This window comes from Ornithodoros turicata, chromosome 1, assembly GCF_037126465.1.
Source record: "Ornithodoros turicata isolate Travis chromosome 1, ASM3712646v1, whole genome shotgun sequence".
Taxonomy (NCBI): Eukaryota; Metazoa; Arthropoda; class Arachnida; order Ixodida; family Argasidae; genus Ornithodoros; species Ornithodoros turicata.
In genome coordinates, this window is record NC_088201.1 from 187991818 (window position 1) to 188016734 (window position 24917).

Genomic DNA, 24917 nt, shown 5'->3' on the forward strand with positions numbered 1-24917 from the left:
TTCTCTCCCTTCTCTTCTCGTAACTGCCCGCGAGACAGGCAGTCCACGAAAGAATGCTCTTTTGAAACTTTGCCAGCCAATAGCGGAGCGCGCAATGTCCTTCGGCCAATGGGTATCGACTACGATGCCTGACGGAGTAATAACACGTGTTTATGACGTGCAAATATTTTTTTACAGCCGCGAAGAGGGGGAGCTATGGGGGCCTGACTATACTGCCCCGCGATATCACTTGCGCTGCCCGCTGACTAGACACGCGCTAAACAAGTAGAGGGTCTCAGCTGGAGCCTTGCCTTCGCATTTAACAGCGGAAGTGGATGTTTGCGCAGGCCTGGCGCAGATTCCTGATATTTTGCGAAAATGTACTAGGATGTAGCAGGGTTGGCTGTGTGGCACGATTGGCGGAGGAATCACATCACTGGACTGCAGTCCACCGTAGCTGTATCGGGTGTTTCACCTAACACGATAAAAAATTCTAACTCACGACGTACTCGCAAGGCGATTATGAGACTTTCGGAAATTACCTTCTGGAAACTTTTGCCACCATTCAGGAAGGCTTCGGACAATTTTTCATTGTGGTAAATTTATTTTCTTCAAGTGAACATTGAAAATTGCAAGTGAACCTCACTTTTTTTCAACAGAGATATGAAGTGCTCCACCGATAACCGCGGACCCAACAGAAACTGTATGCAGTATCGCAACAAAAATAACTGAAGAAAAATGTGTAAAATTTCAGCTTTATCCCCGCCTACTCGACTGTCCCAAAGAAAAGCGCATGGAAGATGCGGGGAGAGGAGGAAGTAATCCCCTCTTGTTTTCCCTTCCTTCCCCCGCATTGACCTTGACGATGGGGACAACCGTCTTATCACAAAGGAAACAAAACAACAGTCTTATCACAAAGAACGCACAACAAATAAAGTCGGGGACACCTCCTCCTCGAGACCAACATTACGCGCTTCTTGGCGAACATCAAGCAGGCGTGGCTAAAGTGTAATTTTTACTTTTTTTTTTCGATTTTTCGATTTCAGTTGCGATAATGTGCATAGTTTTTGTTGAGTCTGTTGGGCGCTTACCCGTGGACGACTTCAAATTTCTATAAAAAGAAAGTAAGGTTCGCTTGGCAAGTTTCGAAGTTCAATTGAGTAAAAATAAGTTTTCTCCGATTAAATATTGTGCAAAGCCTTCCTCTATGGTGGCAAAACTTTCCAGAAGGTAATTACCGAAAGTCCCACAATACATCAGCGACTATGTCGCCAGTTCCAATTTTTTATCACTTTACGCTCTGTATATGCTGTACATATTAAAACTGTGTACGTGTACTGTAGCACAAACAAACTTCTAGTGTAACCTCCCAAAGAGAATGTTAACTTTAGTGAGCCCGGTTGGGCAGTCTACGGCTTCTTTTTTTTCTTACAATTTCTCGATTTTGTGGAGTTGATTTAAGGTACCTTTCTATTTATTTCTACGGCACATTTATGACTGTGGAATTCGTCTAAACTTTATGCATCCTAATCCTACGTGGTTGGAATCAGACTGTGGTTCTCCCGGTAGATTTTTCACTCCCAAGGACGCATACTATCTCCCCCCCCCCATTTCCCATTGGTTGCATCGTCGTAGTGAAGTTTCCCTTACACTCTGAGAAAAAAATGTGTTAAACTGACTCCTTTAGCGGTGCGAAAGGCATAGGCGGCAACCGCATGCAGCACTTTTGCCAACTGAATGGCAGCAGAACTTGAAAGGAACGGTGACCTACTAAGCGAACAATAGACGACGGACCGATGAGCCGGTTTCTGCCAAGGATAGAAATTTAGTCTGAGGAGAGGAAGTGACACCACCCGGAACCGTGTGCGCCAATGAAAACACGCTTGACAGGAAATGATCCAAGCACGTGACAAAGTCACCTGTGACCATGCCTGTGACCGCTTTGTTTTTTTGTTTTTTTACTTTCGGGCTTTGCCCTCTTCGTCCTGCCTCCTAGAAGGGCACGCAGATGGCCCGTCGCGCGGACTTCGGCGTGGATATATTAATATCTGAGGTTTCAAGGAGGCCACCCCTTTGGAACGTCAAACTTGTTCAGTATAAGGACATCAACTTAAAATATATCCTTTGGCAGGAGGTGGCAAGGTGTGTGCAAGGCGAAGGTGACTAAATGAAACATCAAGATATTATTTGCGGCACATGGCAAATCGGAAATGTATGAGGAGATAACGGTAACAAAAATGCAGTCTGATATTTCTCTAGTGAGCATTGCCAGAAACACTCATAAGCCAACATTCTCTTCGTACGTATCTCAAAATTTCTTGTAAGCACCTGATTTCTAGATGTTATTAGCACCGTACTTTTTCAAGAACTGCTAAAATATCATTTATTTACTAAACAATGCGTACAGCAGTTTACTACAATAAGCATTGCCATATCGCGTGCAACAAGCGGTGGTAAACGCGAGGCCGACGCTTCACCATGACAACCTCAACGTGGACATTCTGCTCCATGCGGTTGCATAGCTTCGATACCGTTCCGTTCACGCTGAGTTGGCGCTCCGTTGGCCCGATTCAGTTGGCAAAAGTTGCTCCACGCGGTTGCCGCCATAGACTCCCGTGTCTGATTTCTCCGCCCACTTCATGTAGATTTGGTCCATTCTAAACGTGCCGATCACCATTTTTCTAGACTTCTAAGCCGGTCCACGCTAAGCCTACCGATTGGCCCTTCACACTGACCTGTCCATTCTAAGTCCACTAAACAGGGATTGGCTAGCCTGCATTTGTCGCTCCTAAGCCGGTCCGGAACCAGGCAGCGCACGACTAACAAGAAGCGACAATTGTTGATTTCAACTTTTATTTGGTACACACCCTCCTGGTCCAGCTGCATCGTAGAGCATCGGTTGATTCAGCTTACTCAGAGAGATCATTGGTCACTCGTGTATCGATCCACTCATTGGTCGATAATTCTATCTGGTCGCTTCCATTCATCTCTTGCGCTCATCGCTAGCTGGTCGCTCAGCTCCTTCAGTAGACTCCACCTGCTATTGGTCCATCTAACTGCAAGTGGTCACTCCCAAGCGCTCATTGGCCCTTCGAACTGCAAGTGGTCACTCACCCGACAGCTTATTGGTTCATACTTCTAGCCGGTCACACATCTCTAGAGCTCCCTCATAGGCTCCAACTGCGATTGGTTCTCCTAACTGCAAGTGGTCACACACAGAACTGCTACTGGTCCATCGAACAGCCAGCCACTCATTGGTCACTCCCTCTAATCTCTAGATAAGATAATATATATAATAATAATATAAGATAAGATACGGTTACGGCAAAGCGCACTGGAATGACAGACGAAAACTTTGAGCGCCAGCTATAGCTGAAACTCAAGCAACACTGTAAACCAGGTAGCGCATATGTAACGGTTAAGTATTGCTTGACCAAGAGGCTTTTTTGAATGTACCTCTTAAATTTAAAAGGTACACACGCCCTCACATGCTGTACGTGAAATGAATAACGCGCGGCGATTTAGGCCAACTCGGCGGGATGGTTTCCCTCCTCTACGACCCAACAGCCCCAAGAAGCTGCACGATAAGTATCACAAACAAATACCTTTATTCGAAAATCACAAGCCTTTAGAGAGAGCGCGTGCATTGTCATGATGCACAAACGTAGAACGCACGTACGGGGCACAACGTACTGATAACGCTGACCACTGCATCTTTCCTTCACCGTTGCGCTGCTCGGTGGTCACGCTTTTTCATCTTTTCCACACCTTTCGGTTCCTGGTCTTCTCCAACTTCCGTTTCTTCCACAGAACGTAATGCCAACCACAGAAGATGATTTACTCACCCGTTTACGACATCGCCTGGACGTAACCTAGGAGAAAATACTATGTAAAAAATCAATCAAAATAAAACCAAAAAGGCTTGCCTGAGAAACATGCTTACTTGCTTGTGTAATCCAGGTATAAAGTGCTATCCATGCTTCTCTTATTCACGCATCAACGTTCGTGCATGAAGCGCAGAGTTCGTTGTTTCCACCCCTCACTATATCGTTGTCTCCAGCCTGCCGGTGATCAGGACAACTGGGAATCAGAACGAAGATGAACGAAAATGCGTCGTGCGGACGAATTGTATAATAGTATAATAGATAGATATAGATAATAGATATAATGCGCGCCTCAAACGACTCCAATATTGAAAGCGACGAGCGAGTTTGTTCAAAGATAGAGCAGGATCATCGTCGCTCACCGACGTTTCAAAACAAACTGATCTGCCAGCTGTTGGAAGAAACGCGTTCTTCCCAAATGTGGGATTCCTCACGGTCACGGGTTCCAGTTATTGCCATTTTTGATAGAATGACAGTGCAGAGCCATTACGGCACTGCTGTATAAGCGGATTTATTGAGTGGTATTCGGAATCATGCGACATTTTTGCAGCGCATGGAGATCGCGATAAGGCGTTCATATCATGCGCCTGCGAAACACGCGGTACACATGAGGAACAGCTGGTACACCGCGCGTAGAAGGTACCTACCCGGTACGGATGGATGTCGGAGCCCTTGAGCCGCTTGAATTTCGTTCGGGAAATGTACCTGCTGGTTGAGCACTGTACCTTACGTGTACCCCTCACCCCAGGTGCGGGTACTCTTTTATGCAGTACATATCGGGTGCACGATTTAGAGTGTCTAAGCTGTATGGTAAATATCCTGCTTTTATGCTGTAAAACCGCCTTCTCTGTTGTCTGAAGGTACGTTCACGTAAGCCAGAATTCCATGTTGTAAATGTCATGTAACTTGTTTGTATTTTCAGCGAAACTGTCAGGTTACTTTTTCTTATATAACGGTAGCCGTACATGGTTAGCTTACTTGGAAGCATCGATATCGGTATTTTGCTACTTTCTACTCAAGTAAGAAGTATCAGTAACTCGATACCATTCTGTTGTATCAAGTACAACACTGCATCCCAGACCTGAAATTCCTGTAGTCTATGCGGCCGCAGCCATTGCGCTCGGACACAGCGTTCTTTTTTTTTTCTTACTTAACATACCGCCCTCGTTATTTGGGGCCCCCTTAGCAACTACAAATTGGGCACCATTTCCCTGCTACGACTTGAGAAGCAGGATGTACAGTAGGTGTCCAGAACACAGATTACAGCTTTCCGGCTGTTTCAATAGACTTCTCAAGCCAATTTATGAGAGTGAACAGTAAAAAAAGAAAGAAAAGCACCCACTTCCGTGAAATAATGAGCAACGTTCAAACGCACTCGATATCAAAAAGTGCGGATGTCTGGGGACGTTCTGTGCATCCTGTTTTCCACGGCGAGTTCCCATAGTCTCACAAAGCAGTCGTCGGCATACTTCATAATTTGTGGCTTTACGTCGCGAGAAAACTATGACAGAGGCGAATAAATATGCACTAAAGACTCCTGAAACATGCATGCAAACTATAAACTTAAATATTCTAAATATGCAGTGAAGAACCTGTATATATATATATGCAGTATTCAACGATGAGAGTTGAAGAAAAGACACGAGGAGTCGGGTTCGAACCCACACCCTCTGATTGCCGAATTTAACTGGACGTTGTGAGGCTTATATTAGTTTGTCCTTCTATGTTTAACGGCCTGATTCACTGCACTGATGTTGTTGTTGTTTTTCTTATGTAATTGTTTGAATGCAAAGACAAAATTTTAGCATTTTATCGGGAATCACACGGTGAAATAAAGCCACCTTCGTTAGAAACATACATTCTGCAAACGCAAGCCTTTACACAGTCATGGAAAACAAATATCGAGGGGATAAAAGATGTGGCTTTTCATAAATAAAAATGCGCATTAATAATAAAATGTGTACGATTCACTCCTGTAACGATCTATAGCTGGATCAACAGTATGTATCAACTCGAATGCATGGCCTACTTTCCGATTTTTCCCATATTTGGGGGATTGCAGCGTGTGACTCAGTGTACCTACAAGTACCAAGATTATATCATCGGAAAGCCTATTTCATGACGAAGAAAATTGTGTATTGCTTATCACAAACTTTTCGACGAACGCTACGCAAAACGGACCTGAGTACAACTGTAAAGTGAACGACTGGCCAAGTTTGCCGCTTTTTTAAACGTATAGATGAGATTTCTTAGATAATTTTGATACACCTAAGTCCACTTTCTTCTATGTGAAGAACAAGAAAAAGAAATGCAAGGGTTTCTTTTCCGGCGTCGCGTCTACGCCAAGAGTGGATAAATTTCGGAAAAATGAAAAGTGCGATAAAAGCGAATTCGACCCTCCATCTACTTCATCTACTCCATATCTCCGTTCTTGCTCAAACAATCTATTCCTTCCCGGTCGTTCGAGAACAGGATATGCAACAAGCGACGGCTCCACGTGCCTTGGGTTAAATGCCTCCACGCGTATTGAACGGAAGCATTAATGTGTTACCTTCGCTACCTTGACAGGCAAACAGGACGTACACCAATGGTGAGTTCTACTGAGTGAGTAATACTATCTGCGTTACGCCTGATCTTGCGTGCAATCAAATGCACCCCAAGGTAGCAAACATGAAGAATACACAGGTACTGTAGCGGACAGGGTTGTGTTAAAATCAGCAGTCCATCGTTTTTCTCATCTCAAATCTCCGGGTGTCGCAAGACTATTTCTTGCGAGTAATAAACACGTGCAACACATAATCCACCTTCAAATACAATAGTAGCACAAAGACTTTCAAGCGGGGACGGCGAAGTACTCACAGGCGATTTCAGCTAACCGTGTCCCCAGTAGTACAATAGGACACAGCTATTGTTCTCGACTAACAGATTTAGTTTTGACGTATATATACGCGCAGTCCTGGGAAATGAGACAAACCAATTGCGTCGATTTTTTTTTTCGTCCAGGCATGAAGCCATATCGAGAGAGAGAGAGAGAGAGAAAACATGCATGGCATGAAAAATCCGCTCTCTAGTAATCCGCAACTCCATCGTGGTCCGTCTGTGGATTTATTTTGACCACTTCATGGAAGTGACCCCAAAAATATTTTTAGTTTTTCGCTGCAACGTCTTCTACAACAAATAAAATGAGCCGCTGCGAAAGAACGGTGAGCGCAGGTAACCCAGAGAGCACAGGACTGCTCTCGAATCCACTTTCGCCGCCAATACGCCCGACAATGAAAGTGGCTTTTCTCGGGCAATCACTGATGCAGCGAAATTAGCTACAAGCGTTATCCGCGTCCCCGTCCATTTTTCTGCGGTTGATGCCGAATATGAGAGGCTCCGTGCCATTCGTCGTCGCGCCGAGCGCAGAGCTCGTCGCACCCAACTTCCAACTCACCAAGCTGAAGCTCGACGGATCCAGAAGGCAATCCAAAGGCGTCTACGTAAGTTAGCGCGCGACCGCTGGCGGAACTTCGCTGCATCTTTGTCACCCCGTACACCGATGTCTCGTATATGGACCGTGCTCAGGGGGCTTTCTGCCCCAGTTGCTCAGCGGAACCCATTCCTATCGTTATCACTAGCTTCCGGGCGCTCAGTTCTGCAGATCGCTGAAGAGTACTGCGCACGTCTCACCACGCTCTCAGCCTCTGCGCTGTCTTCTGCACGTGATATCCCTATCGTGCTGGATTCCTCTTCAGACCCTGCCTTGGACGTACCTTTCTCGCTTGTTGAGCTTGAATCTGCCCTGAGGAATTCCCCCCAGCACACCTCGCCTGGAGCTGACCAGGTGACGTACAAAGCCCTCCGGAATCTCCCCTTATGTGGGCGTCAGCTCCTGTTGAGGCTCTTTAACAGAACCTGGCGGACAGGTGAAGTTCCACGCGGATGGAAAACTGCAATGGTTGTTCCTCTTCTGAAACCAGGCAGGTCGCCGCATAATATTGATTCCTTTCGCCCGATTGCCCTCACAAGCTGCGTTGCGAAGACAATGGAGCGCATGGTTTTCCGCCGCTTGAACTGGTACCTGGAGAGCACGCGCTTTTTTCCTGAGGTGATGGCAGGATTTCGTCAGGGACGTTCAGCAATTGACAACGTACTCGATCTCGTCGCTGAAGTCCAACAAGCAAAGGCTGAAGGCAACCTCACCGGTGCAGTTTTTCTCGACGTAGAGAAAGCTTATGACAACGTGTTGCACAGCACCATCGTCGCGACGCTACAAGAGGCGGAAATAGGAGGTTGCGCCGCCGCATGGATCCAGGAGTTTCTAGCTGACCGACGCATCTTCGTGCGCACAATGGAAGGTGACACCGCTTTCCATCCAGTCCGTCGTGGTGTCCCACAGGGAAGTGTATTGAGCCCTCTTCTCTTTAATGTTATAATGGCGTCGCTTCCCGCCCAGCTTCGTGATCATACCCGCATCACTTTGTACGCAGACGACATCTGCATATGGACCTCTGCCACCCGTCGAGACACCGTCCAACGCCGGTTACAATGCGCCTTGGATTCTATTGTAGAATACCTTGCCGATCGCGGCTTATCGGTCTCTCCTGCTAAGACCGTTGCCATGGCTTTCACCCGACGCTCATTCCAAAGGTATCCATTGTTCGTCAGTGGGACACGGCTAGACTTTGTGCCTCATTGCAAATACCTTGGCGTGACATTAGACAGAGGCATGACGTGGTCCCGGCACGTGAAAACAATAGCCACCAAGACCAGCGGTTTTGTAAATGCTCTACGTTGCATTGCTGGATCGTCGTGGGGCCCTTCATGCGCTGACCTCCGTCACGTGCACACAGCGTTGATTCTGGGCACATTGCGGTACAGCCTGCCTATTCTACACGGCCTCAGCGTATCCGGAGAGCGTGAGCTTCTCAATATTCAGGCCCGAAGCCTCCGCGTCTGTTTGGGAGTTCCTAGAACGACAGAAACCTATTCTGTCCTGGCAGAGGCACGCGAAACTCCAGCAGGCGTCCTACGAGACGTGGAAACACTCCGGATATATGCGCGGTACCTCACACAGCATCCTTACCATCATCTTCGGCTCATTGATATTGACTGCCCGGACTCCAGCATTGGTATTGCTGTTGACCGCCTGAAAGTGCACCTCCCCACCACGCCATCAGTGCTTTCCTATGCCCCGCCGATGTGGACTCTTCGCAGGCCTCCTGTATGTGATCACATTCCTGGTCTTCTGAAGAAAAACTCTGTACCTCCCGTTGTTGCTCACCAACTTACACTGGAGCACCTTAACTCAGCGTACTCTCAACGACTCCCTGTGTACACTGACGGATCAGTGTCTCAAGGCGGATCTACTGCAGCCTTTTATATGCCAAATGAAAACCTTGAAGTGGCGCACAAGCTCCCCTACGAAACATCATCTACAGAGTCCGAGCTCTTCGCCATACTGACCGCGTTGAACCACATAGCTGTATCACCGCCTGGCGCTTGGGTTGTGTTCACGGACAGTAAGGTGGCGCTAGAAGTTCTAGCAAATTATTGTTCCAGAACAATCTGCGGCCTAGACACCATGATAGTCGCAATATACAACCAACTTCTATCCTTTGGTCATAGCCTGTGTTTCCAATGGGTACCCAGTCACACCGGCCTGCACGGAAACACCCGCGCAGACGCCTTAGCACGTCGGCACATGGGGACGGCACCTCCAATAACTGTCTCCTACCACTTTCAGCCTCATCGTGTCGGTTACAGACACAGCGACTCCGTTATAACGGCACTCGGCAGTTTCAAGAGGACGCTGTCCGACTGAACGACCATCTCCGGTCTATCGACCCGTCGATGGATTTCGTTGCCACACACCACTGCTCGCGTCAAGAAACGTCCATCCTACACCGACTACGCCTTAATGCCGCCAGGACACCTCTACTCCTCTGTAAAATGGGTCTCCTCCAGTCGCCCAAATGCCCCACTTGCGCTGTTGTAGCTGATGTGCCACACCTTCTTCTCGACTGTCACAGATTCGACACCCCTCGAGCCACGTTGAGACGACGCCTACTCGAGCTGCGGTGCACGGACTTTTCTCTGGCCACTCTGCTCGGCCCAGTACGAGATCACACACAGCGGTCTGTGACCAAAGCAGTTCTCACTTTCTTGAGAGATTCAGGTCTGATGAACAGCCTGTGAACTCAGTCGTGAAATCTCATTCTTCTTCTGTGATTCATCTCATCATTGCTTCACCGTTTGTTAGTCATCTTTTTTTTGTCATCTTTGTCATTAATCTACCTCATCCTTCTTTGATCATCTGTTAGTTTTTCGTTATTTCCAAATTCCTTTTCTTTATTTCTTATTTCTTAATTTTCTTCCTTTAATTCTTTCTTATTCCTTCCTATTTCTTTCTTTCCTATTCCTTCCTATTTCTTTCTTTCCTATTCCTTCCTATTTCTTTCTTTCCTATTCCTTCCTATTTCTTTCTTTCCTATTCTTTCCTATTTCGTTCTTTCTTTAATTCTTATCTTTTCTTTTTATTTATTTATTATTATTTCTTATTTCTGGAATAGCAAGCCGACGTCCCGTTTGGCTGACCTTTCCCCGTTTTTTTTTTTCCTTTTCGTCTAATAAATATATTCCCCCCCCCCCCCAGAGAGCACGCGCAAGGCTCCGTTCCACACAGCTTTAAAGAACGCTCTCCACATCCGAAGAGCGCCGAAGCGAAGCCGAAGACGGCCTGACGTATCACGGGATATATGCACATGAGCAGTGACGTGCAACGGCACAGATGAAACATGTATAAGCGGCGCGCGAGCCGAGACTAAAAAACAAAGATAAAAGGCGCCGAGCAGCTTCTACGTCACGCGGGGCTCGTGTCTCTATCCCGCACACTGCCGTTCCCCGACTGTCTTTTGTAAAGTGTATTGCGCAGTGACATTACGCCGCAGATCGGAAATATTTTGCGTGGTGACTCCTTGTGGACAGCTTCACCAATAAAGCAGGATTTCGAGTCATGTTATAGGTGACTTCCATGCTCCTTTAACGTGCACTTCACATGTGATTCCGTAAATGAGAAAGTTCGATCGTGTTTCGATGTTCATGGAGGCTCCGTGCACAATTTTCACTTCCTGTTCTGGCTGTGCTTACTGAAAGACACAATATTATGTTAAGAGCATATTCGCCTCTCCAGCAGGCTGCTCGCCACCTAGCGGACCCCAGCAGAAGCACTCAATGAATGATAGTAACAGCAGACGACAGGTATATTTCGCGCTAACCCGAAACTGCCGCAACTTCCCTTCGTGTGCGATGGAGTGTCCCGGCTTACAGAACTCAAACAGCAACAGAACTGCTAAATTTCGCGGTGCAAAACCACTGCGGAGAAGAATATTCAATGTCAGGAATAGGAAACAGATACTATCAAAGGAGCGGCGTGAACGAAAACAACGAAGACAGCAGGAAACCACGCCCGAGTTATGTTATTTAGACAATTTTTGAAGCGTGTCTCGTGGAAGAAGGTGGGTGGTGGTGGTGATGGTGAAAGGGCTTGCCGTTGTCGGCCTCACGTATGTGGGCAACGTCACGACTGACGCCCTGGGGAAATGTGCGTCCTTGGCCGACTTCTAGGGGAACTGTGACGACATATGTCTGAAAGCGTCTGAGAAAAACCCAGGAAAAACCCCAGACAGCACAGCCGGCACCGGCACCGGGATTCGAACCCGGGTACCTCCCAGTCTCGACGTGACATGGCTAGCACGCTAACCACTGAGCCACGGGAGCTGGTGGCGTGGAAGAAGGCATGAAGCAGGGCGATTTGTTCATCGGCAGTCATTCTTTTCTGCGCCATCTTGAAGACGACGCGAGCGCCTCTATAGGTAGTTGGAGAGGCGAATAGCTGGCCCGAATAGAAACGATCTGCCGAAGAGGAAACTGAAGTTTGTGCATTAATATTACCCAAAATAGACCTGTATATTACCAACCGGTGATGAGATGGCAGAATGCGGAGGCGTATATTAAAAATCTCTTTACGCTTACGGGCACGTTGATGTTTGCAGAAGAGGGGAGTTTATATCAGCAGTAGGTATGTACAAGTTTATGAATATCGTTCGAACGAAAGATGAAGTGGTGCATTCCTCTTCTTTCCCTCGAATCGTGTAAAATGAAATCATCGTAATAACCGAGGTTCTTTAAAAGGAATGTCGCGTCCGTCTCGGTCGATTCCGAAGCTATAGAATGCCGTTGTACTCAATAACGACAATAACCCCGGAAAGCCACCGCAAATTAGTGGATTAGTTACTATGCAATTGGCTGTAATGCGTTGCAAACGCAGAAGACTTTGGAAGCATGCCGGAATTACCTCCCCAGAAATTCGAGAAAACGTCACCCGGACACGGCCAAACCTTTGGTACCCATCAGGCGGGTGGGATGGCGTCTGTAGATCGCGGAGTGTCTGCTATCGGCTTGAATGTCACTTCTGAGTTAGCGTTGAGCATGTTCATAGAGCCAGGGAAGTAGCACTGTGTTCCACACGACATGACACGACTCACCCTGGTATTCGAAAGTCGGCGTATGTACCGATGACGTTTGACTTAGTATATTGCAGTGCGAACGCGGAGCAGACGATCTCGGAGCCAATCGTTTGCGCTGCGCTCCAATTGGTGTGCTTGAATTATGTCATCGTGATGTTACTGTCGCTGGGGCTTCCTTGGCTCCAGAGGGAGTGCTAAACTTTAAAAATCGTGTATTTAATATATCAGTTCTTTTCTGAAGGGAAACTTAGCCGGGACTGTGAACCGGTGCCGAACATTACAGTCTCGTTCTCATACACGCGTTTCCTGATGAGATAGCCCCTTTAAGGATCTTCATGGCCGTTGTTTGACTTCATGTTAGTATTTTATGCGCTTTGCAAGTTACTTGAAGTAAGGTAAGGTGGGACAAGATGAGACATTTTTTGCTCGACGTCGCCTGTCTCAGAGAGGTGGCTCTGCATGTCAGCTTTATTGCATGTGAGAGTTGCCCGGATTCGTGTTTGCGTTCAACAGCAAAAAAGAAAGAATCGGTTACTTCTGCCTGGAATGTAAAGACCCGCAAAACAGTTGCGTTTCTCTGTATCCCTTTTTCTTTTCAGCTGTGCAGCAGCGTGTCGCAGGTTTATTCTCTCAATGTAAGTGCACGTCATATATCTTTATTCATTCACCTAGACATATGCAAAATATGGGAATTCTTGGTTGTACGCTGTTTAACTGAATAATTAATGCATCCAATGATATGTACGGGGCAAGACGCCGCAACTTAATGCAATTTAAATTTAATATATTATAGAAACTAATAAGTCATATATTAGGTGGCTTTATGCTTGTTCCTCAGATATTCCTTTTTCTTCTTTTTTTTGTACATTGCCTAGAATTTTCCAGCAAGGCAGAAGCGCAGTCAAAGCGCCTGCGACTAGCGACACATCAGACTGGCGGTATGTTTGCAAATGACGGTGGAGAGTAAAAGCACAGGGTTTTGTGTGGTTTTATTGCACATCGTGTAGGCGGTGGGCTCAAGGGGCTGTGTAGGTGCTTGAATAGCAAAAACTAATTTGTATGGTTCATTACCACGGTGTGTCTCATCTAGCCCCACGCAATGTCTCGTCTTGCCCCGAGGGTTGGGGCAAAATGAGACAATTTGGATTTTTGAATTTCGTGTTCTGTGTTCATTTTAGAACCGGCTACGTCCATTCTGATTTACAGATCAGAAGCTCTGTACCTTTGAAAACATGCCTATGGCTAGTTTTTTTTTTACACGAAAAATAAAAATTCCATATTCAATTGCAAATTTATGTCTCATCTTGCACCACCTTCCCCTACTTCAAAGCTAATATACGACCCCGTTCTAATGATACCTTTCTTCAAATGTGTGTGTTGGCGTGCATGTTATGGGTTAGAAGGGTCTCTTCGTGACTTGGTGCGTATGTAGTGTATTCCATTGAAGCAGTATTCGATTCTTATTTTTGCTTCCGGAATTTGCTAATGCATCCGCATCCGTTCTGAAAACCCACCGTGCGATTACTTCTTCTGGAGCGTTTTCTTTTTTCGTTTCTTTTTCTAAGATCACGGTTAGCGTTATCTTAGACATATTGTTCGCACTGACCACGACGACTTGTTATACGTTTTCCTTCAAGCATGCCTCTTCTACGGTTAGTGGATAACCGCACATTCAGATGCTCAAAAGAGTGTGTTTCCTGTTGCCTACATCTCTCTCTTTCTCTCTCCAGCTGTCTGTTCCGTCATCGCAGGGACTCCTCCTCTCCATGTCGCTTCAGAGTAGATTCCGAACCCTGAGAAATAATCTCACTCTCTCCCTTCGTCGTGACCCTCTCTACAGTCTCGCAATACCGTCTTTTCGGATTTGCAGTTGAGCAGCCAATTAGGACGACGCGCATGTCGTGCGCTTGACGGGCGGAAGTCACGAGAGACGCCCTTATAAAAGCCACGAACGCTGTTCGATATTAGTTCTTCAGCATTGACGTCTGGTAAGATTATGCTCCTGTTTGCACTAGTGCTGACCAAAGCTTCCTTTACAAAAAAAATAAAACAAAGGAAAAAGCCAATTGTATAACATCATAGTGATGATCCTCATAACGTGACGTTGTTGGAAATCCAGTTTCTCCAACTCCCTTCTTACCCGAACGACGGACACTTTTCGGAAGATTCACGGATCTTAAAGGTCAGATATGACGATTTTGAAGTGTCGTAGAACTGAGCGATACTCGCGCTGTGTGTTCATTAGCGAACACTGAATAGGTGTGCGAAATATCTTGGTCCAACTGTTTGTAGTTTTTTAGAAAACATTTTTTTTAGTTTCCCCGCCCGCCCGTCAGACTGTCGGCAAACCCTGCGCACGGGCGTACCGACATCACTGCTCTAGGTTTATCTGTCTTTGGCTTTGTATGGACTCTTGGCTTGGCTTCTTTCGTTTCGTCTACTGTGCGTCGTACATAAGCGAACAGCTGTTATGTTATTGCTAAGAAGGAAACAAAGCATGTGAACATTTCTTTGGCACGTCCTCGTTTGGAAAGCGGACTTCCTTGTGCTGACCTTGCCTTTTATCGGCTGAAGCGATATGATACGTGATATGCCACGGCGAAGTTCAATTCATCTGAGCATTCAAGTGTTACCTATTATAAGTTGCCAAAAGAGCAAGCAGTGCGAAGCTCTTGGCTGACAGCAACAGCTGTGCGGACTGAGTCGAGCTCCACTCCAAAGATTTCGTCCACGAATGGTATCACAGGTTACGTGCGACTCCAGAGGCAATTTGGAATCTCGGCACGAAATCGTCTGAAGTGAGATGCCCGACACAGAGATTTTGAACATGCCACGGATGATCAAGGCAAAAAACGAGAGCAAAAGGTAAGTCGAGGTTCAGATATAAACATAGTAAGCCTCATGAATCGATTGTGCAGCTGTCCTACTGCGCTTCTTCTGATATAGTCACGATTAACAACGCAACAGTATTTATAATCTAACTTGTGAATTAACACAGGTGCACGCTGAAGGCGGAAATGCATAGCAGGGTCTGGCTTGCATCTGGTGCATGGATGAATTGCTGACACGTTAGTTGCAGTCTAGCTGCCACCAACAGGTATGACAATGTGGTGTTATACTTTGAGTATTCACCTATATTCCACTACTCATGGGCGCTCTCATGCAGACATCTTGGCACCACTCTTAAATCTGCCCTCAAGATACCGAACAGTCCAATTTTTAATCATTTTCGATGTTCTACCCTCAACATTACAGCCTCTGCTTTCAGGGTGCAAAACAAAGGTCGCCATTTCGATTAACTGCTATTGGAGCACTTTTGCTGTCGGAACACTGGTTCCTGTGGATGTGGGGGGGAGGGAGGGAGGGGGGTAGAAGCTTCACTGTCTGATATAGAAGGTACGTCGTTACATTAGTTCATTTGATTTGTCGTTTGTACATTTTTGTTACTGTTAGCTGGATTACCGTTGGACATACAATCCTCTCTGACACGCAGAAGCTGATGTCGTCTCTGATAACGTTTTAGAATTTTCACTGTCATCAACATCTATTGAGGAAGGTACCTTTACTAGCTGTGAATGTTTGATTGAAGAATAGCCCCCAATTCATGTGAACATTGTCTACTCATATTAATTCACTGTCGGCATTTTGAGAGCTAAGAAAAATTGGAACTATGTATTTGGTCACTACTTCACCCTGGATAGTGGTACTGGATTGGCACGTAAGCTAACATATCTGCATTCTACAATACTTGTGTTGCACTTGGTGCAATACTGTGGGCAATGCCACATACATTACATTCTAATGGGTTTACTGCACAAATACTGTGTGCATACTGCATGCATGCTGTTCACTAGGCAAAAATACCAGAGCAGTGCTGTGTAGCCTTTTTATCCAAAATCCATAATCTTACTGCAAAATGATGGTACCTAGAAGAGCAATGTGCAAGTATCCCGTGATAGATATGATTGACAACAGAAAGCAGACGGCTGAGAGCATCTGAATTTTAATGAGACGAGACTTTCATACACGTAACATGAAAAACGGTTAAAAGCAACTAAGATTTATTTGAACAAGAACTTTCGTGCAAGAGACTGCACTTCTTCATAGTGCACTTCTTCAAAATAAATATACAAACATATATAATAAAATACAACTCCATCTATTTCAAGCCGGCAAGGGATGAGTTGACAAGACACTGCAGCACTGTTTAACCCGAACGTGTCGCCCGTGAATGACTTTTGTGCCAAATACTGACCTAGCCACCGTGGCCATTCATGTATTGTTCCATACAACTCATCCCTTGTCTATTTGAGACTGATGGAGTCGTACCCCATTTTTATTTTATTATATATGTTTGTATTCTTATTTGCATGTTTGTACCAAGCCCCACTCTCAACCTTACAACATGTCTTATATATTCTGGAATTTTGTAACTTGATGTTAGACCTGAAGAAGTGCAGCCTTCTGCGCGAAAGTCTCGTCTGATTAAAATTTAGATGCTCTCAACCGTCTGCTTTCTGTTGTGCAAAATAATTATAAGGTAAACATGACTGTTCATTTCTTGTCATTAAATTTTTTTTTTCTGCATCGGTGAGCAACTGTAAGGATACTTGCAAGAGAGGGAGTCTCTTTGGGATGACGAACCCTCATCACCTCATAAGGATTCAGTGGTTGATGAATGGTCCATGTTCGCAGGCACATGGAAACTTTAACAGATAATTCATGAAAAAGCCAGTCGGTGCTAGCACCAGGGATTGAACATGGACCCTCCTGCTACCATTCAGGGTTGTTACATTTCAGGCACTCATTGCCTTTTCATGCATTACTTGTTGACTTTGTCCCGAGGCGGAGCTCGCCAGACCTCCTCTGCCTATCTGTTAATGTTGCGGCTTGTGTTGTGTTTTTCTGTATGTGTATTCCAGACTCAGAACAGTTACTTTGGATCAGGTCAGGTACATTTCATTTAGACATGGCAACCAGGAAGCGGTGTTTCTCAACACAACTTAGCAGTGGCCTTCATGCATTGCTGCTGCGGCCATTAAGCGTGAATGGAAAGCTTCACATTATGTTCACTGTATTTTTATCTTGTGCTATGTAATCTTGTTCAAGTTCTGTCAAACGAGCGTGTAATGCCACACAATGCAGTAATATAGTTCTGTACTCCCTTAAAATGGAAGGAATGGCTGTGCATGAATGCATGAAGGAAACTGTCATGTTATGACAAGTGTTTACGTATTGTACAGTTAACTACATGTTTTATTCCCTAGCTTTCACCAGCGTATCGTGTCGAGAAATGTAGTGTAAATTTAGAACATGTTCATTTTAGTGGCCAGAGCAGCTGTTACAGAGTGAGAACATAGCCCATGTGTGTTTGTCTATTCCCCTGTGCCACTTGGTTTTCCTCCCTGATGCTACACATTTTAGGGATAGGTTTTAGAACCGGTTGTTCCAGCCAAGTGAGGATTGCTTTTCAGGGGATTATCATGCTGTGAGATGAAACATAAGGTTTAAATTATTGGTGGACAGGAATTGCGTAGCTTCACACAAAAACTACTACTACTACAAAGTAAGACTGGTTACAAATCTAGTTTTCTTGTGTTACTGACATTGTCACACAAGATGTAATATCCACTATGATCCTTTATACGGGGGGAGGGGGGTACGTACAGTGCAATCAACAGATGCTATTTACAAATCTGTGTTTCCTACTGTGTTGAAATAGGGTAGTTTGTATCTGAGAGCCATAGTGGAACACAGGCAACCGAGGACAGACTTTCGATACCATCGAGAAATTTGGCAATACATTGTAGGGGCTCCCTAAATTTCCAGAACACAGAGATCGAGGCTGCGTTTAAACAACAAGTGGTTAGAGAAATCCAAGACAGATGAATGTGTAAGCAGTCCGCGGTTGGATCTGCTTCTGTCCGAGATACGTTACCTCAAACGGGACGCACGGGCATACTCAGTGTGATACAACGGCTGCCTATGAAATGAGGAGAGGGGGAATATATGTAACCCTTTTTGTCTTGTCTGTGATTCTGTTCGTTAAATTGCCATTTGTTTAGCAGCATGTGTGTGCATATTCCAGAGTATGCTAATAAATATAGCAGTTGAGAAATAGCAGTTGTGTTGTAGCTGTCTCATCCTGTCCTTGGCTGCTTGTGTTTCACTATGGTCATGTTTGCTATTGAAAAAAAAAAAAAAGACATTAGAAAAACACGAAAAGGGCGACCTGGAAAGCTGCCTGTTCTAGAGCTCACACGGAGGCAAAGCAATGAGGTACCATGTTCCATTCATGAACTGTACATAGTAGTACACATCACCATGGCAACCAATTATTCAGATTTTTCTGGAACTATTTTGTATTTGGGAACTTTGATTGTCCAGCCTATTATTGGAGCTTTATGTGATTCCCCTCTTGAGATATTTTAAGATTTCTGATCCTGTGCAGTTCGTTAATGTCGAAGCTTAGTGTGCTGAGGTACAAAAAGAGAATGAATTGTCATATCTGCATTTGAATATATAGGAATAGTTTGAAAGTACTTTCCTTGTTGACATTTATATTTGCACCAGGTCCCAGCATTGCTGATTGATGGAAAATGTAAATAAAGAGATTTGCTTGCCAAACAATACACAAGTGTCATCTTTTCTAGTGAGATATTCCGTGTTCACAAGACATAAGTTGCAAGGCAAGGGGTTGTAGGGGGACAATGATGGTAGAGTCTAGCATTGTTTTTTGCCACTTCACATATATATCACTGTTATTCGTGTGCACATGTATGACTAGGAATGTACAGCACCTGCATCAAAAATAATTTTGTGTGCAGCCACACATATGGCTCAGAAGATTAGATAATGCACTACACAATAGATGTCCAAGCATATATAATTGTACTTCCTGTCTAATGGTTATGCTAAAGCATAACTTCCATGAACATTCTAGTTACACAAGCCCTGTAAGACTGGCTTTTACGGATCGTTTGGTAGCGTGTCTCTAACTGTAAAGGTAAGAGGCAGTCGAGAAAGCTGCAGACATGGTAGCATCTTACAAATTGCTCATCATGTCCTACCAGTGGCGGATCCAAGGAGGGGGGGGGGGGGGAGTCGCCTCCAAAGACATCAGTTTATACACTGGATTTCCATCTACCCCTCCCCCACTACGCGCTCCGACAAAGAAACCGTCCCCCCCCCCCCCAAAACCGAGGGTCTGGATCCGCCCAGTCTCCTACATGATAAATATTAAATACAAAATGAACTGTGCAATAATTCCTGAGTACGGAATTAATTCAGAGGCTGGCCAGTGATGTCACCCATGACGACAGTCACATAAATTGCCTCTAATACTTTTACACCCCATGGGCTGAGTTGTGAGTTGAAATAGCAATGTGCACCCAGTGATTTGATTTCTAGGACCTATGCTATGCCCTAACTCTTCAGACCCCCGAAACAACATTTCTAAGTGGCAATATGTGCTCTCGTATTTCTTTTGCGTCTGATTGGTGTGCAACCACATGGCTTCTTGAGCTTTCGTGTGCATGTTTTTGTGCTACGGTGCGCATTAAAACAAAATCCAGACGTTAGACATGAAATACAGTAGTTTGTAGCGTGCTACATGACGCAGCATGACATGGAGTATGTGATTCAAAGAAAGCTTCCGGAAAATGCACAGAATCAAAAAGCTTAAAATGTAATTTGTATTGCGTTTTACGTCGCTCGTCGTTCCATAACATCATCGCAGGTGTTACACATTCATAAATTGTACGTAAAACTTGTCCCATGGCATTATGCGGTTTCTCAAATACCTAGCACACTTTTTTTTCGTGCAAAAATAAAACGTTGTCGGCATTTTTAATACTAAAACGGCTGTCGTTTGACTGACATTCCGTCAGTGAAGTTCCTAAGGTAACTAACCTTACACAATGCAAGTGCTGTAAAGGGGCTAACACAGACATGACTTTATATAAATTTTTGGAGGTCACAAAACACAAACAACGAATTCCAGTCACAACATCGCACAGAGCTTGGTGCACGAATGAGTTCGCAGCAGCTGTATTGTTTACTCTGCGCGGAACCATTGGAACCCGGCTGTCCGCATTCTTCAAGCACAATACGTGAAGCCACGAAAAGCCGTAGCTGGAATCCACTGACAAGTACGAAGGCGCGTATGTGTCACAATGCCCGTTCCTATGCACCTACGTCATAGACATGGCTGCGCCATGTACGTTTCGGAATGAATTATCTTTTTTTTTAAACATGGTACTCTACCAAACTGAGAGATTGAAGCTGCACCTTTGGTTGAGTTGGATGTGGACTTTCCGAATATCACGACAGTTTCGACTATTTAGGATATCGGCATAGCTGACCTTTAACGTTGGTTGATTGTACTATTGTACCGTCGAAAGATCAACCCTGTGGCTAGCCCTCCCCTGTGGCTATAAATGCGGTTTCTCTGACTCCGTGCCTGCTTGCAAGCACGCGGACCTTTCGGTAAATTTTGGGACGGACGATAAGATTTTTCGATTCTGTTCCTGCACGATGACGATCCGAACATCTATTAGTGTTTCCTTTTTGCGTCGTTGTTCAACCAGTGTCATTTCAGTACAGTTGATTTCAGTTTCAGTTTCAAACAGTATCATAATCATACTGCAAAATTGTTTCATAGCCGTCGTTCTTACGAGGTACCTTTCGCGCTTGCTAGACGTGGAGGATCGTGGCCTACCTGGATGATCCCAAAAACGTAGGAAGTTGGGGCTGTTGGCACTGCATGCGAACTTGCGAGAAAAGAAGGAAAATATATTGAGTAGGCGAGAGTCAAAACTGCCGAGGTATGCTCCAAAGTAGAAAAACAAAACGAAGGCCAGGTGATCTATCGGAAAACTTTCAAGTTGAAAGATTTGCGATCCATCACCCGGACTTCGTTTCAACATAGAAGGGTGGGATGGGGGTTCGTTGGCGAGGCATCGTAGGAACATGCCTGTTGCCTGAACAGTATGATGTGTCACACCACTAGAAGTACAGGGTAAAATATGAAGTAGTTGTAACCAGCGGTGACCTAACTACTGTGGTGAACCTCAGAAAAATTTCCCTTAACTACTAGTTTTAATTACATTCCCCTAGCTCGTTTCTAACAACATTTCAGCTACTATACAAATGTTTAACTAGTAGTCTAACTACATGTAGTTAACTACTCCCCATCGGTGGTTCTACGTACGTTCCACAGTACAGTACCGAACGTGCGTAGAGTGCGTTCCACGAGAGAATTGGTGTGGTATACAGTGCGTTCTACGTAAATTCCACAATACAGTTCAGTACGTACGGACAGTACCGTGCTATACAGCACTGTGCACTACTCTAAGAGTACTGTACACCACTGTACTGTGTTGTACATTACCCTACGTACTCAACAGTACAAAACTCAGTACAGTGTTGTACAGTACAGTACAGTTGTACAGTAACACAGTACTATACATACAGTACAGTATATCGTGTGTTTCCTAATGAACAAAGATCACCTTTGCTCGAGGTATACAAGCAAGGAACTTTGTTGCCGTTGCTCCATTTTTCTTCCAACCATTCCAATATGATAACAAGTGCACTTGCCAAAACATGCATGACTGCAGCTCTAAAAAGAGTCTGCCAGCACCAGATTTGGACCAGGTGAAGCCAATAGCTTGGCAGAGTCAGCAAGACCGGCTACCCAGAGGACCTCATAGTTGCCATTGCGAGTAGTTTGCTAAGTGAGAGGTTGGGAGCCACCCGTCGGACAAGAGACCATGAATGAAACTGTCACAGGGGAGCGGTTATTCCCTACGAACACCAGCTATCCCATGGGTTAAAGAAGATGGGGTCCCCGTACGGGTGCCGGTTGGTTTCTCCTCAGACGGCATACTGAACTGAAGCAGAGATCAAGAGGGTAAACAAAGAGACACTGGCAGAAGAGTGCTGCGTCGTAAACAAGGCCAAGTTTTGTCCATACTCGGATGTGTGGGGAATGATTGAATTAGGGTAGCTGTGGAAGCGAAGGGTTTTTCTAGACACCATTGGACTTCGATCATTCGTGTGATAGGGCTCGCTATTGTATTCCCCACATCCCCATCAGCAATGGGGTAGAGTATCGCCTCTGGCGATGAACCTCCCCACCCTCCAAAGTCAAATGAAGTTGTTGTTGGGTTTCTTGTAGCGAAAGTTCAGCATTTAATAATTTTTTCCCCTTCTCTATCTCACCCATGTACACCACACTGATTAGTTCAGTCGTTTGAGGCCGTTATAAAGCATGCTTTATTATTATGATGATTATCGGAAACGGAGCTGGAGAATACGCAAAAAGAAAAAAAAGTTTCCTGATATTCAGAAGTGTTGAACCCCGCGTGTTGACTCTCGAAGACGTACGACGCGCACTGAGAACAGCATCGGCATTATCTGAAGAAAACACCAAAGTGTTTCAAGTTAACGTCATAGATGGGAGTTTACAGGAGCTGATCGTCTGCAGCCAGGTGACCCTAAACTCTGCTATCTCGCGACACATCAAACATATGAGGGAACCTGTCCTGCACCGCGATGCCACAAGCGATTCCGAGCGCTTTTCGACTTCAATGCATGAACAGTAATACACGAAATTGGTGCTGAAATTTGATTTCACGCTGGACATGGTCAGAGGGAACCAGCCGTGCAAGAAACCTTCGCAAAAAGCATGTAACAAATCGCATGGCAGCAAAAATTGATGTTCCTATATTCACCAAACTGAACTTTTTTTTTAAATACGTTGTTAGCGCCACGAAGTAACTGTTGCTATGAGCGCGGTACAGACGAGGACAGATGGAGAGCGGACAGTAGGAAGGAGTGGGGGACAGAGGGGTTCATATGCGTCCTGGGCCGACTTCAGTGGGAACTGTGCCGATATTCGTCTGGGAAGTCTTCGGAAAACCCACGGTAAACCTCAGACAACACAGCCGGCGACAGGGTTCGAACCCGTGTCACCTCCAAGTCTGGGCGAGGAAAGCGGCCACCATAAGCACTATGCCACAGGAGCTGGTCAAACTGAGCTTGATTTCTATATATCGGTGTCTGCTACCATGAGCTTCCTTCAGACGGAGAACAGTCGGAGCGCATCACTTGCCTAAGGATATAGTTTGCTGTCCAGTTTTTCAAGTTCCCGAACCGTTTCTGACCCACACTCTGGGAAACACTGCGGTATCTGTACTGGTCTGCAGTACTAATTATGCAAATTATGACGGACCAGGTTCTTATTACCTCTGAAACAGACGCATTTCTTGCTAATGGATGACTCATCTCCTGTACAGTTTCATTTATGTTGATGCCCGGGCTTTTTATCTGGGAATGGGGGGGGGGACCACGGGATAAACGTGGATAGACCGTATACACTTAGATAATTGTAACTACAATAATAACATATTAATAACGAAGAGCTTGCTGAACTAAGAAACTTTGCCAAGAAGCTCGTTACGCTCAAGGAAATGATGAGCCGATCATTAAAATGCAAGCAGGGCCGGTGTATCGATGTGGGTGGTGCCAGTTCCTTGAGGTTGAGGAGTGTCGTAGGGGGGTCATTCCACGGAGAATGGTCCAAGGTTGTCAATCGACCATCACCAATATTTTTTTAAAAAATAGGGTGTGTGGGGACACTGTCAGATTAATCGTACCGAATGCCCCAACTCGAAATATTGATTCCATGTGTTTTTAGAGCACCTCAGAGTTTGCGCCAGGCGAGAAAACCATACCACAGATTTTCGTCCTCTTTTCGCGCGTGCTTGCTTCTGTATACGAACCAATGTGGTTTTATGTCATCCAAGGATTATGCAGCATAAGTTAAGCAGGGCATGCGAAATAACTATCTCCCTCGCCCTCTAAAGTCGGGCCCAAATGTCGCCGTTTGTGCAACTTTTGTGATTTTATTCCGCGTTCCCTGCTTACCTTGTTGGAAAAGTAGGTATGGCTCCCTGTTTACTGGCACATGGGGAACGCTAACAAAAATTTTCGCATGTCTGTGATATACACTTGTTCTGTGAGAACCGTTGGAAAGTGACACACATCAAAACGTTGCATTTTACAGAAGAAGATTTCGGAATGTGGCAGACCACTTAGAAATCGCCGACCTATGTCATTCGATAGCACAATGCTTCAGCTACACCATATCAAAAATCTGGAGAATTACTTTTTGACAAACGCGAGAAATGAATTTTTTTCTCGGCCATGGTTTGCCTGGCGTTGGGCGCGGAGAAGCACCCTTCCATGCACATTCTGGTCTGACGCGTTGTTAAAGGGACTCTGACCAGAAACTGTGGGAGCTCTTTCGTACTTGTAGTCGATAAAGCACCCAACAACGACTCTCCATGCGAAAATTCACGCATTAAAACCCCACGGTTTCTCTAAACTCGAATTTTAAACATTCGACTTCATCCGAGTGCAGCACGCCTAGCGTCAAACCGAGAAAACATACGTTTATATAGAATATCCACCCCGGCCCACCATCAAGATGACGTCAACACGGGGGCCACTCGCAACACCCACAATTGGCTCAAACGCG

General features: G+C 45.4%; 1 long non-coding RNA gene across 6 annotated transcripts in view; it reads left to right on the forward strand.

Moving 5' to 3' along the window:
* The first annotated feature begins 14244 nt into the window (after positions 1-14244).
* LOC135374274 (uncharacterized) overlaps positions 14245-24917 on the forward strand; it is a 42072-nt gene continuing 31399 nt past the window's right edge. For 4 of the 6 annotated variants that reach the window (XR_010416834.1, XR_010416835.1, XR_010416821.1 and 1 more), the window contains exon 1: positions 14368-14555. This is a non-coding gene — a long non-coding RNA (uncharacterized LOC135374274). The other 2 variants (XR_010416833.1, XR_010416825.1) reach the window with 2 other exon arrangements.